This window comes from Pristis pectinata, chromosome 7, assembly GCF_009764475.1.
Source record: "Pristis pectinata isolate sPriPec2 chromosome 7, sPriPec2.1.pri, whole genome shotgun sequence".
In the NCBI taxonomy this organism is placed as follows: Eukaryota; Metazoa; Chordata; class Chondrichthyes; order Rhinopristiformes; family Pristidae; genus Pristis; species Pristis pectinata.
Genome location: NC_067411.1, coordinates 27,202,903 through 27,216,682, shown reverse-complemented (window position 1 = coordinate 27,216,682; position 13,780 = coordinate 27,202,903). Strand labels below are relative to the sequence as shown.

The window sequence follows — 13,780 nt, the reverse complement described above, 5'->3', positions numbered from 1 at the left end:
AAGTAGTACAAATGCATAGGAGCTCTTAGCCAAAGCATTTCTGACAACACAGGATACAACCTCTGTCACCAAAAAGGACAAGTGGAGCAGGTGCATGGAACCATCACCACCACCTTCCAGTTCCCTCTATGTCACATACCATCCTGACTTGGAAGTATATCACTGTTTCTCCATTGATGCAGGGTTTTAAATCCTGCAACTTTCTACCCAACAGCACTATGGGAATATCTATGTTAGGGTATTCATGAAGTTGAACCAGAAAGAAGGTCAGGCAGTCAATATGTTTGCAGAAGTAGATTAGACACTTAGATATGGTTGCCTTGTTTTACTTTAGCAGTCATTTTATTTTTAATTGCAGGTTTGCCAAGTTTTAGAAACTGAAACCATAGCACCTTTATGGCTCTGCTTGTGGGTCAGGAGGAGGTTCAACAAACTATCCAGTATAAAATGCATCACTCTGCAATCTCTCTGTCATTCTGTCAACCATCAAAGGACACCCCTGACCACCATATGCCCATCCCAAGAACCAATAGATGCCTCCCAATCACTTTCTGTTCACCCATGTCCATCAGAATGCTGAACCACCATGTGTTCATCACAAACCAGCTGCAGAAGCCTAATCACTATCAGACCACTACAGTCTCCCACTCCCCAAGACCTGAGGCTTCTGAAAACCATCAGACATTACCCTCCCACTGTGTGCTCAGGACACCCTGCCTGCAATCAAGAAACTCCCCTCATGATTTACAGCTTCCATCCCCACCCTATGATTCCCCCTCGCCTTCTGATCAGAAAGCTTCCAGCCTATGCTTCCAGTGACCGGGAAGTCCACCCAACAAGCTCCTGTAGTTAAATGATAAAGGACATTCAAGAAACTCACTTTTCCATGTTTCTAAATCTCACAATCATCCCAAAAGCCCACCACCTCCATCACTACCTCCCCACCAACCCCAAACCTAACCCTCTCCCTCACATTGAACATAACAAAATAATCTATACCAATGTAACTTGAAGTGATTTAGGTGATTATGTTGGCATTTGTAAATAACCAAGAAAGGACTGCCAAATATGTTTGCACTGAGACATTGATGCTTTAAACTGATAATTTAAAATAATCAAAAAATATCTCAATAAAACTTTGAACACAATTTACCTTTGCATTAATTTCCTCTGTGATCAAGAGAAAAGTATTGTACACTCTACATGACACCACTGTCTAATAAGAATAAGAAAATATTTAAAAAGTAATTAATTCCAATAGAGCCCATCATAAATAATCATTGGAATAATTATGGAATCCTAAACCTCCCATTTAACTTCTCCACTCACCCTCCTTTAAAATGCTCCTTAAAACCTTTTTCTTTAATCAAGCTTTTGACCATCTGCCCTAATATCTACCACTACCTAGGTGGCAAACTTTAGAGAGAAGCAGAGATTTTATATTATGTTAAAGGTACTATAATAAAGTAAATTATTGTGTTTATGTCAGTTGCACATACTCACAGGAACCCAATTAATGTCCAGCAAATGCAGGAAGCATTCATGATGCAGCCAGCAAAGGCACCCAGTGACAAGGATACTTGCACAGATGCATATATGTTCAGTGTGCATGTGCAAAATGTGTCCCTCTGAAAGTAGTCAGGTTTAAATTTCTGTGCAAACCCCTGGCAAATAAGAAAAACATAATGTCATATCAGAAAGGGCAAGATTAAAGAAGTAACCTGATGCGTCAGTATAAAGAAGGATTAGGATTAGATAGCAGATGTCTTCGATCAATAAATGAAAAGATGATGGTCTAGATATTGAATATAAATGAAAAAACATTGTGAAAACAAAATGTTTCAGCATGTTTAATGTGTGTCAATTATGGCAGTATGCTTATTACCAAAATATTCAATGGCTAGCATTTAAATATCATGGTGTCGTTTTTGGTATGTCAAATGTTGCCTCGTCTGGCAAATAGTGCTTTAAAATAACACACAATTACAATATCAAGCACGTGTCAGCTGTTTTTTCAGCAGCCCAATAACATAGGCAACAGCCCTGAAAGGATCCTCTGCAACATCACCAAACACATACTGAATGTGTTTGATAATACAACATAGGTAGGATACTGCCACCAGATTGTGTCAAAGACACTGGTGAAAGCAAAGGAAGAAAGAAGGGATCAACTTTTTGTAATAAACTCCTGTATACGAGTATGGTGAGGCCTTGTAGATACCATATAGTCATAGATGTGGTTAGATAGAATCTTGCCATCCAGATGTGTACTCTCAGAGTTTTGAGATCAGCCTGCTGAAGGTGTGAGTGGCTCTTTAAATAGTGATATGACAGAGAAGACATTACAAATAAAACATGGTCCTACTGGAAGTGATGAATGACTTGCTTGGGGCAGCAGAGCATCACGTTTCAATATTTCCTGAGATTTAAAATGCTGAAAAATAGAAAGTCATTATACCAGCAGGAAACAAAAATTATTTATGTTAGCACTAAGCATGGTTGAAGCTTTGCCATCCAATATTTGGTGCATTAATCTTGTCAGAAAATGTTGGGGATGGTGCTTTGTAAATCTATCAGGATCCCACTGCATTGAGAAAAACAGTATGATGAAATCCAATACCTAGGCTGATGTAATTCAACATGTGGCGATGGATGTATCACTAACATAAGCCAAGAATATGTGTGCAGAGATCAATTCTTTAATCTTTTCCTATACAAGCAAATATTGATAAATGTTTTGTTATTTTATCATAATTAATCTTATCATTAGTTTATTGTGAAGTTTTGATGGGCAGACCTATAATGTGGGAACTGGGAACTGGCTGAAGTGTTGAAATAATTCTTAGCATGTGCTCCATAGAAGGATCTGTGAATTATGCTTGTTTTGAAATGATTTAATCAATTCAAATTTACACCACACATATTTAACAGACAAAAAGAGGAAGATAAGCATGGCTGGTAACACAGAGTTAACTGTGCCTGAGTTTAATAAAAAATAATAAAAATAGTATTTTCCTTTATGTGAATAAAAAATCTACAAAATAATAGCTCTTACATTTTATTAGTATGTAAATTGGAAATGGTGCTGGCTCAAACAGACTAACCCATGTTAATGCTTGGCTTAGAGTAACATGGATCAGAATTTGCAACATCAGATATTTGAATTAAAAGTACCCATTGCAAATTCTGTCCGATCCTCCATTTTCTTCTTTATTTTGGCCCTTGGTGGCATCTTGAACTCCCTGGTCTGCAGGATTTGAACCTCTTCCACCAGAACCTCATGGTCAATGTTACTGAAATGGCGTCTGCTCCTGTGTTTATGCTGCCTTTGTTACTAATGGAGTTCCACAAGCTACACCATAACTTCCAACTATAGCTGGTTGCAGTGGTGTTTTTCATTTTAAGAATTACAGACATTATATCAATTTGAAGTGAATAATTTCAGCAGTTGAGCAGGACTTAACATGGGCTAATGAACAGAACATCATGATTGATACCTTCTCAGCACTGAAGGTGCATTACCTGAAAATCACACACCAACAACACCAGACAAACTGGTGCACACACATTGTACAACAGCATTTTAGCAGGTTTTTACATTTTCAGCCCATTCAATTTTCATAATCCTTTACTACTAAACTCCTTAAAACATATTTACTATACTACAATTGTTTCTTCATTAGAGTTTTTAGATTAGGTCCTGAACTTGAAAATGTCTGCTTTTGCTGATCAGAGAATTATTTTCCGTTCATTTACATCTTTATGATTGAATGCTATGCATCTTAGCTCAACTCTTTACAAATATTACAAATGTGAACCCTAACAAGAACATGCATAGTCAAATACCATATTTATGCTGCACAAGAAACACAACCCCTACAACGTACATTGGAGTTCTAAGCACTCATGATTAAAAAGAGGTGGTGAGATGGTGGTACAATAGGCCATTACACCAGAAATTGTTCTTCTTGGGCAGGCTTTGCAGGCAACATTCATCATTATTCATACTTTTCATAAAATATCATAGGCCAGAAATCTAGCGGTGAGGGATTTACATGCTAGAACTTCACAGCTTTCCTACCATCTGTAAGGCATCAGTCAGTAGTGTGATGAAATATTCACCATTGCCTGGATGAATGCAGATCCAAGAAAAATCAGCAAGCTCATTACCAGCCAAGACAATGCAGCCATTTGATTTGAACATCATCCACCACTCTAAACATTTGTTCCTTGATACCACCAAGAGCCCCTCTCAATCACAGGACCTCTATCACCAGAGGGACAAGGGCAACAAGTATATGAAAAAACTACCATCTGCATGTTTTACTCCAAGTCACATACCATTCTGGCTTGGAAGTATTTTGCTATTCCTTCATTTTACTGGGTCTAAATCCTGGAACTCCATACCTAACAGCATGATGGAAAAAAAATCACAGATTCTGGAAACCCAAAACAAAACCAGAAAATCCCACAGGTCAAGCAGCATCAATGGGTCAGAGAAACAAAGCTGAGGTTTCAGGTCAAGAACCCTTCATCAGAACTGAAAAAGTGAGAAAGTAAACTTGTTCTAAGTTGAAGAGAAATGGAGGGGTGGAGAGAATAAAGGGAATGTTGATGCCAGGGTATAAACAAAATTTGTGAAACTTACAGCTATTTCAAAAACCACCACGTAGAGACAGAAGAGAAAAAAGAAACAAATTGAAATAGAAATTTACAGTCACATCTGTGGAGCAAGAGAAACAAATAAAGGGAAGGTTACATAAATCCTAATGGTTGCAACGTGCACAAACAGAAGGCAAGATGCTGTTCCTCAAGCTTAAGTTGCACATCATTGGAGCAATGTAGGAAGCTGAAGCCAGAGAGGCCAGATCAGGAGTAGAACAAAGAATTAGAATGACAGACAGCTGGAAACTCAGGGTCACCCTTCTGGAAGGAGGTGTTCTGCATTGTGGTTACCAGATCTCCAGCATGGAGGAGACCACATTGTGGGTATGAGAAATTATGGAGGATATTCCATTGATTGTGAGAGCTGGTGGGTTGGAAGGTGAGAACAAGGGTTCTGGCTGGGAGGAGATGGAAGGAAAGCAAAAATGCAGGAAATAGAGGAGACAGTTTGGGTCCTTTCAACAAAGCCATGGTTAAGGAAAAGGGAAGATACCCTGAAGGCTAAGGTGAGGAAAATCTTATTGTCAGAGCAGATACAATGGAAATGTAGAAACTGGGATAATGGAGTGATCCCCTTACTGGAAGTAGGGTGGAGGAACTGTAGTCAGTTAGCTGTGGAAGCTGGTGGACTCATAATAGATACAGGTTGCAAACTTCTCCCCTGAGACGAAGATAGACATGTCAAGAAAGTGAAGGGAAATGTCAGATACTGACCATGTGAAGATGAGAGCAGGATAGAAAGTGGCAATAAGGGCACAGCCTGGTTTTATATGAGACCCCATACCTATACCTTTGACTTGGAGAAAGTGTATGGAGTTGTCAAAGGTTACTGGTTGGGCCTCTGTCAAGAGTGAAGAGCCTTCAGACTATCCTGGTGAGGGAGGGAGCTGTAGAGATAATGGATGTCCATAGTGAAGATGAGCTAACTGGGACAACAAAATTGGAAAGTATCAATGTGGCAGAGAGCGTCAGAGGAATCACAGTTGTAAGTGGAAGTGACTGAACAAAGGGAAGAAGATTAAATTCAAGGTAAAAAAAAACTATTGCAGGAAGTCAACAGGTCAGGTAGCATCTGTGGAGGCAGAGGGATGATCAATGTTTTGGGTCGAGAACCTGCATCGGGACACTGGGTTGACCATCCCTCTGCTCCACAGATGCTGTGTGACCCATTGAGTTTCTCCAGCAGCTTGTTTCTTGTTCCAGATTACAGCATCTTCAGTCTCTTGTGTTTCAATAAAGTCAAAGTAGGAAGAAATAAATTTGTGGAGGAAAGACAGCTGAACCAAAGCAGTTATAAGGACATTCCTGCTTGTGAATCTTGGGGAGGAGGTAGAAGTAGATTGTACAGGCTTGGGGGACTATGAGGCTGGATGTTGTGGAGGATAGGTCTCCTGAGCAATTAAGATCAGTGACTGTCTGAGAGACAATGATCTGCTGTTCACTTCTTGGGTTATGGTCTAGTGAGGAAGTGTCCAAGACCTGATATTCAGCTCTTGTGAGGCAGAGGTCAGTTTGGCAAACCACAAAAGCACTGCCTGGTGAATTTGTGCTTGGTCCTTAGTGAGCAGAGGACTGTATATTCAGAGGTGGTAGGGGTGGGGATAATTAGAGTGAGTATGTGCAATAGAAACATTAAAATGGTCAATATTGTGTCAGCAGTTAACCATGAACAGATCTGGAGAGTAAAGAAACTGGAAGGAGGAATCTAGTTGGATCCAGAATTATGAAATTGGGGGGGAAGGGTCCACAGTCCTGAGTAAAGACTCCTGCCAAAGAAATGAGTAGCAAGCCAAAGACAGCAAAAGAAAGAGTTTGACATCATATTGGGCTCAAAATTATGGGAATGCCTCCTTCAGGCAGACTGCAGTAGTTGCTCACCACCATCTTCTCAAGGATAATTAGGGATGGGTGAATGTTGACCTTGCTAATAATGCTCAGATAATGAAAAGTGAATTAAATAGCAAAGAACATTTCCGTGTGAATTTAAGGATAATTAGCTTTTTCCATTTTTGCTTTTAAAGTTTTGTTTCAAATTGCATTCCTCAGATTAATACAAGCTGCCACACAGTCCAGTGGGATATCAGCCAGGAAATTCAAGCACTGCATGAGCTAAGTCTGGACCTGGAGAGCAGTCAGAGTGCTTGGGCTCCATGCCAAAAAACCCATCTGACAGAACCTAAATAGATCAAGAAGCCAGGGAAATAAATAAACTTGCTTCCTTCTGAAACTGTAACAACTCGTTAAAATTAAAAAACATTCCTATCTTTAATTATATTCTTACTAGTCTATATATCTCTCTGTACTCATATATCTTTAACATTTATTTATTCATTTTATGGGATCTGGGCATCATTGGCAAAGGCCTGTATTTTATTGCCCATCCCTAATTGTCCTTGAGCTGTGGCTTGCTAAGCCTTTCAGAGGGCATTGGAGAGTCAACCACATATGTACAGTATTTTGTATTCATACATCTCTTTGCATGAATACCAAATAACCAAAAACAAACCATGACTCATTCTGTTTTCTAGTTTTTTATATATAGAAACCATTTAAAGGATTATGGAAGGCATTTAATTCGACATCCATTTTATCGAAACGCTCAAAAATATGCCATGAGACAATGTTATCCAGTGATTTTAACAAGATGAATCTTAATTTGCAATGCATAGGCATTAGAATGCAGGGATTTTCCTCAATGACAAATGCCAAATGTGGGTCCATAGCACTAACCAGCACATAATATAATCATTCCACAGTATCTTGGTATAAGTAATAGTTTTTTTTCCCTTAAACATACTGTATGTTTCAGTCTAGGAAGGTTTTTATTGGATCAAAAGGCATGTATTTTGCCCATGATTTGTTTTACTTAATATTGTTAGAAATGACATTTAGCTCCAAACTGCGAATGGGAAGGTGAACCATTGTAATAGATAGAACGTAAATATTCATTGGATAGAATGTAAATATTTTTTTTATTTATTCATTAGACTTTTCCTTTCTCCAAAATGCATGCTGGAAGGATTTGGAATGTGGCTAGAACCCTTGCATTGATTTTTTTTTACCCTTTGGTTAATGAATGTGATATTAAACTTTCCATCAGGATGCATTATAATTTTGGGTAGGATAACTTACTATCCACTACTTTATTAATGATTAGAAAATAATCACTAAATAAATTATGATTGAACCAAGATCATTTTATGATATGTCACATAGGATTAGGTTGTGTTAAATTTAAAGCAACTTAGGTAGAAGCCTTCTCCTTAGTTTTTGGTTCTTTACATTTTTTGCCTACCAAATCTATAAAAAATGTATTTATGCTTCGAGAAATGTTTTGAGTTATGCTATTAACCCAATTTTTTACTGCCATTGTCTACTCAGCACCTTATGGCCAATAATCAGATAAACTTCTTTAAGCCAATAAGCTAATTCCTTTAAGAATTTCCCTCTTCAAATTTGTCACTTTCTAAGAAATTTGTAACATCTTCATATATTTTGGGTGGCACAGTGGTGCGGTTGATAGAGCCGCTGCCTCATGTTGCTTAACAGTTGGGTTCAATCCTGACCTTGGGTGCTGTCTGTGTGGAGTTTGCATATTCTTCCTGTGACCACGTGGATTTTCTCTGGATGCTTGGGTTTCTTCCTATATCCCAAAACATGTGAGTTGGTAGATTAATTTGCCACTGTAAATTTCCCTACTGTGTAGGTGAGTGGTAAAACCTGGAGGGAGTTGGTGAGGAAGTGACAAGAATAAAATATGGGATTAATTTATGATTAGTGATTGATGGTTGGCAAGACTCTGGGCTGAAGGATCTATTTCCATGCTGTATCTCTGTATGACTCTATGTCTCTATGTGTATTAAGGGATGATTTTTGTATTGCTTTGACAAGTCAAACAAAAAGAACCTTTATTCACATACCATTTACTTAGAAATATGTCCATCTCTCCTAAAATAACATCATTTACCCTTAAGAGACTCTATCCACCTTACTACTCCTTCCATAATGTTTCTTATAGAGAGTGCAACTACATCGCTAAACAATTAGGGTTAGATAAATCCTAAACCATTTTCTTGATTAGACGTCATCTGCACAATGATGATAGACTGTGCATGCTGAAGTAATACTTATGGGCAGTTTATTGACTGGGGAGCGTAAACTATGGGATTTCTTCCATGCAGTTGAACCAGTTTACAGGGTAAAATAGGGGAGAGGCAAGCACAGAATAGGGAGAAACTGTGAATAAGATGGTATCAGGACAATATATCTTTAAAGGGCCATGAAGAAATGGTATGGGTTCCCACTTTCAGTGGTAGCAATCATTTGTCTTATAAGAATAACTCCTAAGACTATTCAGAACTCATTACCCCTTCTATGCATGATGCATACTCTACCCACTGGTCTGCGAAAATTGTGTCCAACTCTCTGCATTGAATAAAGTTTAATTGCGGTGCAGAGGTCTATTGAAACATGGAGCTGGCCAGATGTGATGTTTTTATTTACATTTTCATATACTAACCAATCTGATTTTGAATGTGGAGTAGGTAGACAAAAGTCTGAGTATTTTGTAGATTTATCTACAATGAATTAAAAACAAGGTATTCCATAATCTGCCTCACAGAATAAAGTTGTGTCTTCTGCTGCCATGGGCCCAGGTCCTGGAATTCCCTAGCTAAATCTCTCATCCTCTCTTCTTTTTTATGATTGTCTTTAAAACCTATCTTGCAGACCAAGATAATTTACATTTACCTTATTTTCTCTGTTTATGACTCAGATTCAATTTTTTTTGTTTGATAATGTTTATGAAGTATTTTGGAATTTTTCATGATGTTAAAGATGCCATGTAACTGGAAGTTATTATTGTATCACAAGCATTGTACCTGGAATGATCTGTAAATTTACTGATCAATAGCAAAAAAACAATAGTGGCTTGTCAGATGGTTAGATATTTATACTTGGAAGGTGCACAAGATCTAGTCTGCCGTCAAAACTGCCTTGATACCAATTAACCTATGATCCCAGGCTTACCAGCCATCAAATGTCCCAAAAGATTGAATTTCCTGACATTCACAAATATTTAAAAATAACCCAATAAAAATAAATAACAAAAAGAAAAATTAGAAGTAGTGAAAACATTTAAATACATTTAAGTTGATGATTAACTCACTAAAATTAATTTAATGAATTTATAAAATCATAAAAAAATTTGCTCATCTTCCTTTTGAACTGTTCCAGTCCATTCACTGATGGATGCCAGGTCTAACCTGGCAGGCTCAAAGGGCATACTTCCTACTGTAATTGCTGGGAAACTACAGTTAGTTGGCACTATGTTGCTGGATTTCCTGAGAAGTCCAAAGGTGGAATGTCGTAGAAATGATAGCAGTGAGGACATTTTGGGAAATTCCGGACTTCTAAGTTTGTATGAGTGGCTCTCATAAGTATTTTGAATTGTAAATAATACAAACAGAAAATTCTGGAAATCCTCAGTGGATCATGCAGCATCTGTGGAGAGAGAAACAGTCAATACTTCAGATCAGTGACTTTTCATTAGAATTGAAAACAGATCCTAGAGATTTTTATATTGGCAGCTATTTGCAGTATTTTACTTTTAGGTTTTCAATTTTATCTCCCCACAAATTAAAGTATCACTAGGGTAGATAAATATTCCCATGGGTCTTAAGCTGCATTATGACCATCTAAGTCAAGTGTAAAAGATAAGTGATATTGCACTTTAGTTGCTCCCCACATATATGTGCTTATCTCTATACATGTCCAGTGATTGCTTAAGAGAAAGAAAAATGTTTGAATGTGTATTTAGCAGGGATGAGAAAGATGAGCTTCAAACACTAGCCTGCTTGGTACCGAGCAATCAATTTATCCGTTTCCATAGAGATTTTTTTAAAGCCATGAACGTCGTTGTCCTGGTTACAAACTGAGTACTCATCGACGAATCAGGGTGCCTGTTGCTTGAATGTGACCCGCCTGTGAATGGGCGCCATTTCAAGGGCGGCGATCAGTTTCTCCACTTACGTAGTATATTGTGATGGTTGGGGTAGGTGTGAGCTAATCATCGTGTGCTGTAAATTGTTTTTGGTAATTATTTATATGTGGAAGATACTTACATTTAGTGGTGAAGAAATTAATCCGTAATTATGGTATTTTATATATCTTTTCCACGGAGGGCTTTATTTTAAATAATGTCAGTTTATCACGGGTGCCCTATTGCAAAATGCATATATTTGTATTTTCGATAATTTCCTCTGATGGTTATGTTAGCTGCTGGGCGTTTAAACGCATAAACGTGTATTGCTGTCAGAGCCCAATATAGCGTTTGACAGGGGCGAGGAAAAAATCATTTATCCTTTTTTATGTGGATCATTTCTGAGATCAAGTGGAGAAATGCTGACAGAGAATGACTCGTGGGTGGGCATTGCTCAAATGTCCTGTTGGGTCCAGAATTAGCATATTCACATTGTCGGGGGCAAAAGGTGAGAATTGCTATGCAATTTCTACTGGGTTTGGTAAGGTGTCCTGATGGAAAATTAGTGGTCAATTTACACAGTAGTTAATTTTAAAAAATACCTGCTTGTGATTTATGACAATTGCCTCTCACTAGCAAATCCATAACCAGACTAACAGAATTTCAGGTTCTGTTCTCAATATGTTTCCTAAGGATGATATAAAATGGACAAATCTCAAGATTTATTGGACAACTGCAGTCAGTGATGCTAAGATGTTGGCAGATCAAGAATTTAGTTAAGTTAGATAATTAGATTCAAATTAATGGTTTATAGCCTAATTGTGATGATACTAATCTAAAAGGGACAATGGATACTGAAGAATTGCGGAATAAGATGGGCAAAATGTGAAGTATGATTACCTGGACTAGTACTGCACCAGGGAAGGAAAAATAAAAAAAAATTAAGATTTGCAGATGACACTGAAATGGGTAGTGTTGTAGACTGTGAAGATGGTAATCAGGATTTACAGAAGGATCTTGATCAGCTGGGTAAGTGGGCTAAGGAATGGCAAATGAAGTTTAATTTGAATAAGTGTGGTTGCATTATGGGTAGACAAATGAGGGTAGAATTTTCACAATAAATTTTTGTGGAACAGAGGGACCTGGGAGTACAAGTACATGGTTTCCTGAAAATGGCATTGCAGGTAGGACAGGGTGGTGAATAAGGCTTTTGGCACCCGAGCCTTCATCAGTCAGGGCATTAAGTATAGAAGCTGGTTGTTGTGTTGCGGTTGTACCAGATGTTGGTGAAGTTACATTTGAAATATTGTGTTCCGTTTTGGTCACCCTGCTATAGAAAGATGCCATTAAGCTGGAAAGAGTGCAGGGGAGATTTACAAGCAGGTTGCTGGGACTCGAGGGACCGAGTTGTGGGGAGAGGTTGAGCAAGTTGTGACTTTTCTCACTGGAGTGCAGGAGAATAAGGGGTGATCTTCTAGAGGTGTATAAAATTATGACGGGCATACATAGGGTCAATGCACACAATCTTTTTCCCAGGGTTGGGGAATCAAGAACTGGAGGGCATAGGTTTAATGTGAGAGGGGAGTGATTTAATAGAAACCTGAAGAGCAACTTTTTCACCCATCCGATGGTCAGTTTATCGAATGAGCTGCCAGGGGAAGTGGTTGAGGCAGGTACACTAACAACATTTAAAAGGTACTTGGACAGGTATGTGGATAGGAAAGGTTCAGAGGGATATGGGCCAAACGTGGATATGGGACTAGCTTAAATGGGAATCTTGGTAAGCATGGACCAATTAGGCCGAAGGGCCTGTTTCTGTGTTGAATGAATCTGAGGAAATGTTAACAGATGCTCAGGAAATCCAACCATATGTAGAGCAGGAATTAACCACACTTTTAGAATATTACAGCAAATAATCAAAATAGTAGTTGTAGTAGGTGCTGAGATCAGAAATAGCTTCCTTTTTGAGAATTAAATTCTGATTGGCAGTTTGTCTGCATGGATAAGGTTGAAGACTATCATTCATAAGTTTCAACATGAGGACATGCATGAAGGGAGCAACTGAGGTGCAGTATCAGATATATTTAGCGCCTTTAACCTGTAGCAGAATGTCCTAAAGTGCTTCGTAGAAGAATTAACAAACCAAGCTTGATACTGAATGCACAAGTAGATATGAGGATAAATGACCAAAGCTTGTCAAAGAGGTGCACCTTGGAGGAAAGAGAAATAGGAAAGTTTAGGAAGAGAAATCCAGAATGAAGAGTTGCCAAAAACTAATCAGATGAGTGGGAGAATTTTAAGTGTTTAAGGGATTGATCTGTATCTTAAGTCTTGCATTTAGCATTTCTGACCTACTTGTAGTTTTATTTCTTTCACTGTGAGTCTGTGGTTAACAAGCTGTTTACTGATGACATTTGGTTAAAACATGGTAAATATTGACAGCAAGGGATAACTTGGGTCTTTGGAATTTATAAATACAAGAGGGTTTAGTGAATGCATGAAGTAAGATGGAGTTCCATGCAAGTGTATGGCTTCTGCAAAGCTTGGAATTTTGGTGAGCAGAGAAATTAGATGAAGGGGAAAGAGTTACTGTTCTGGTGCTCCATTTTTGGTTGGTGAGTTAAACTTCCATGGAATCATAGATGCATATCCTTTGCCTTCTATGAATCCAGGACACTTCCTGTGTGTTGGACAGCAAATGGTGCAGGAAGTGCTTTCAGCTGGAGGAACTCTTAACTCTGAGTTTTGGAGCTGACATCACTGCTTCCATCTTTGAGGCTGTGTGTTTTGTGGATGGCATGTTTCAGGTGTTGGTCATTTCAAGGGTTCAGAATGCTGGCAGAGATGAACTGGTGACTGCTGGCAAACTAAAACAAAAAGCAGGCGTGTTTTTGGGGAACTCTGGCAGATCTGTTGTTCTCAAACTAATAATACTAAAGAGGGAGAGAATTTCCCTGAGGGTTCAGCTAGAGCCAAGACCAAAGGTGGCTCAGTTGTACATTGAGGAAAGAGAAAGGTTGAGCAAAAGTTACAGGAGATTATGTAGTTGGGGGAGAAGGCAAATATTTCTGCAGTTGTAAATATTTGTTGCCTTCCTGGTACCAGAATGAAGGATATCACAGAGCAACTGCAGAA

General features: G+C 38.4%; 1 protein-coding gene across 1 annotated transcript in view; it reads left to right on the top strand.

The window, feature by feature from the left end:
• The first annotated feature begins 10,677 nt into the window (after positions 1 to 10,677).
• Positions 10,678 to 13,780, top strand: part of tnpo1 (transportin 1) — a 133,295-nt gene continuing 130,192 nt past the window's right edge. Inside the window, exon 1 of the mRNA XM_052019139.1 lies at positions 10,678 to 10,717. The gene's annotated coding sequence lies outside the window, so the exon portion shown is untranslated. The remainder of the gene's footprint in view (positions 10,718 to 13,780) is intronic.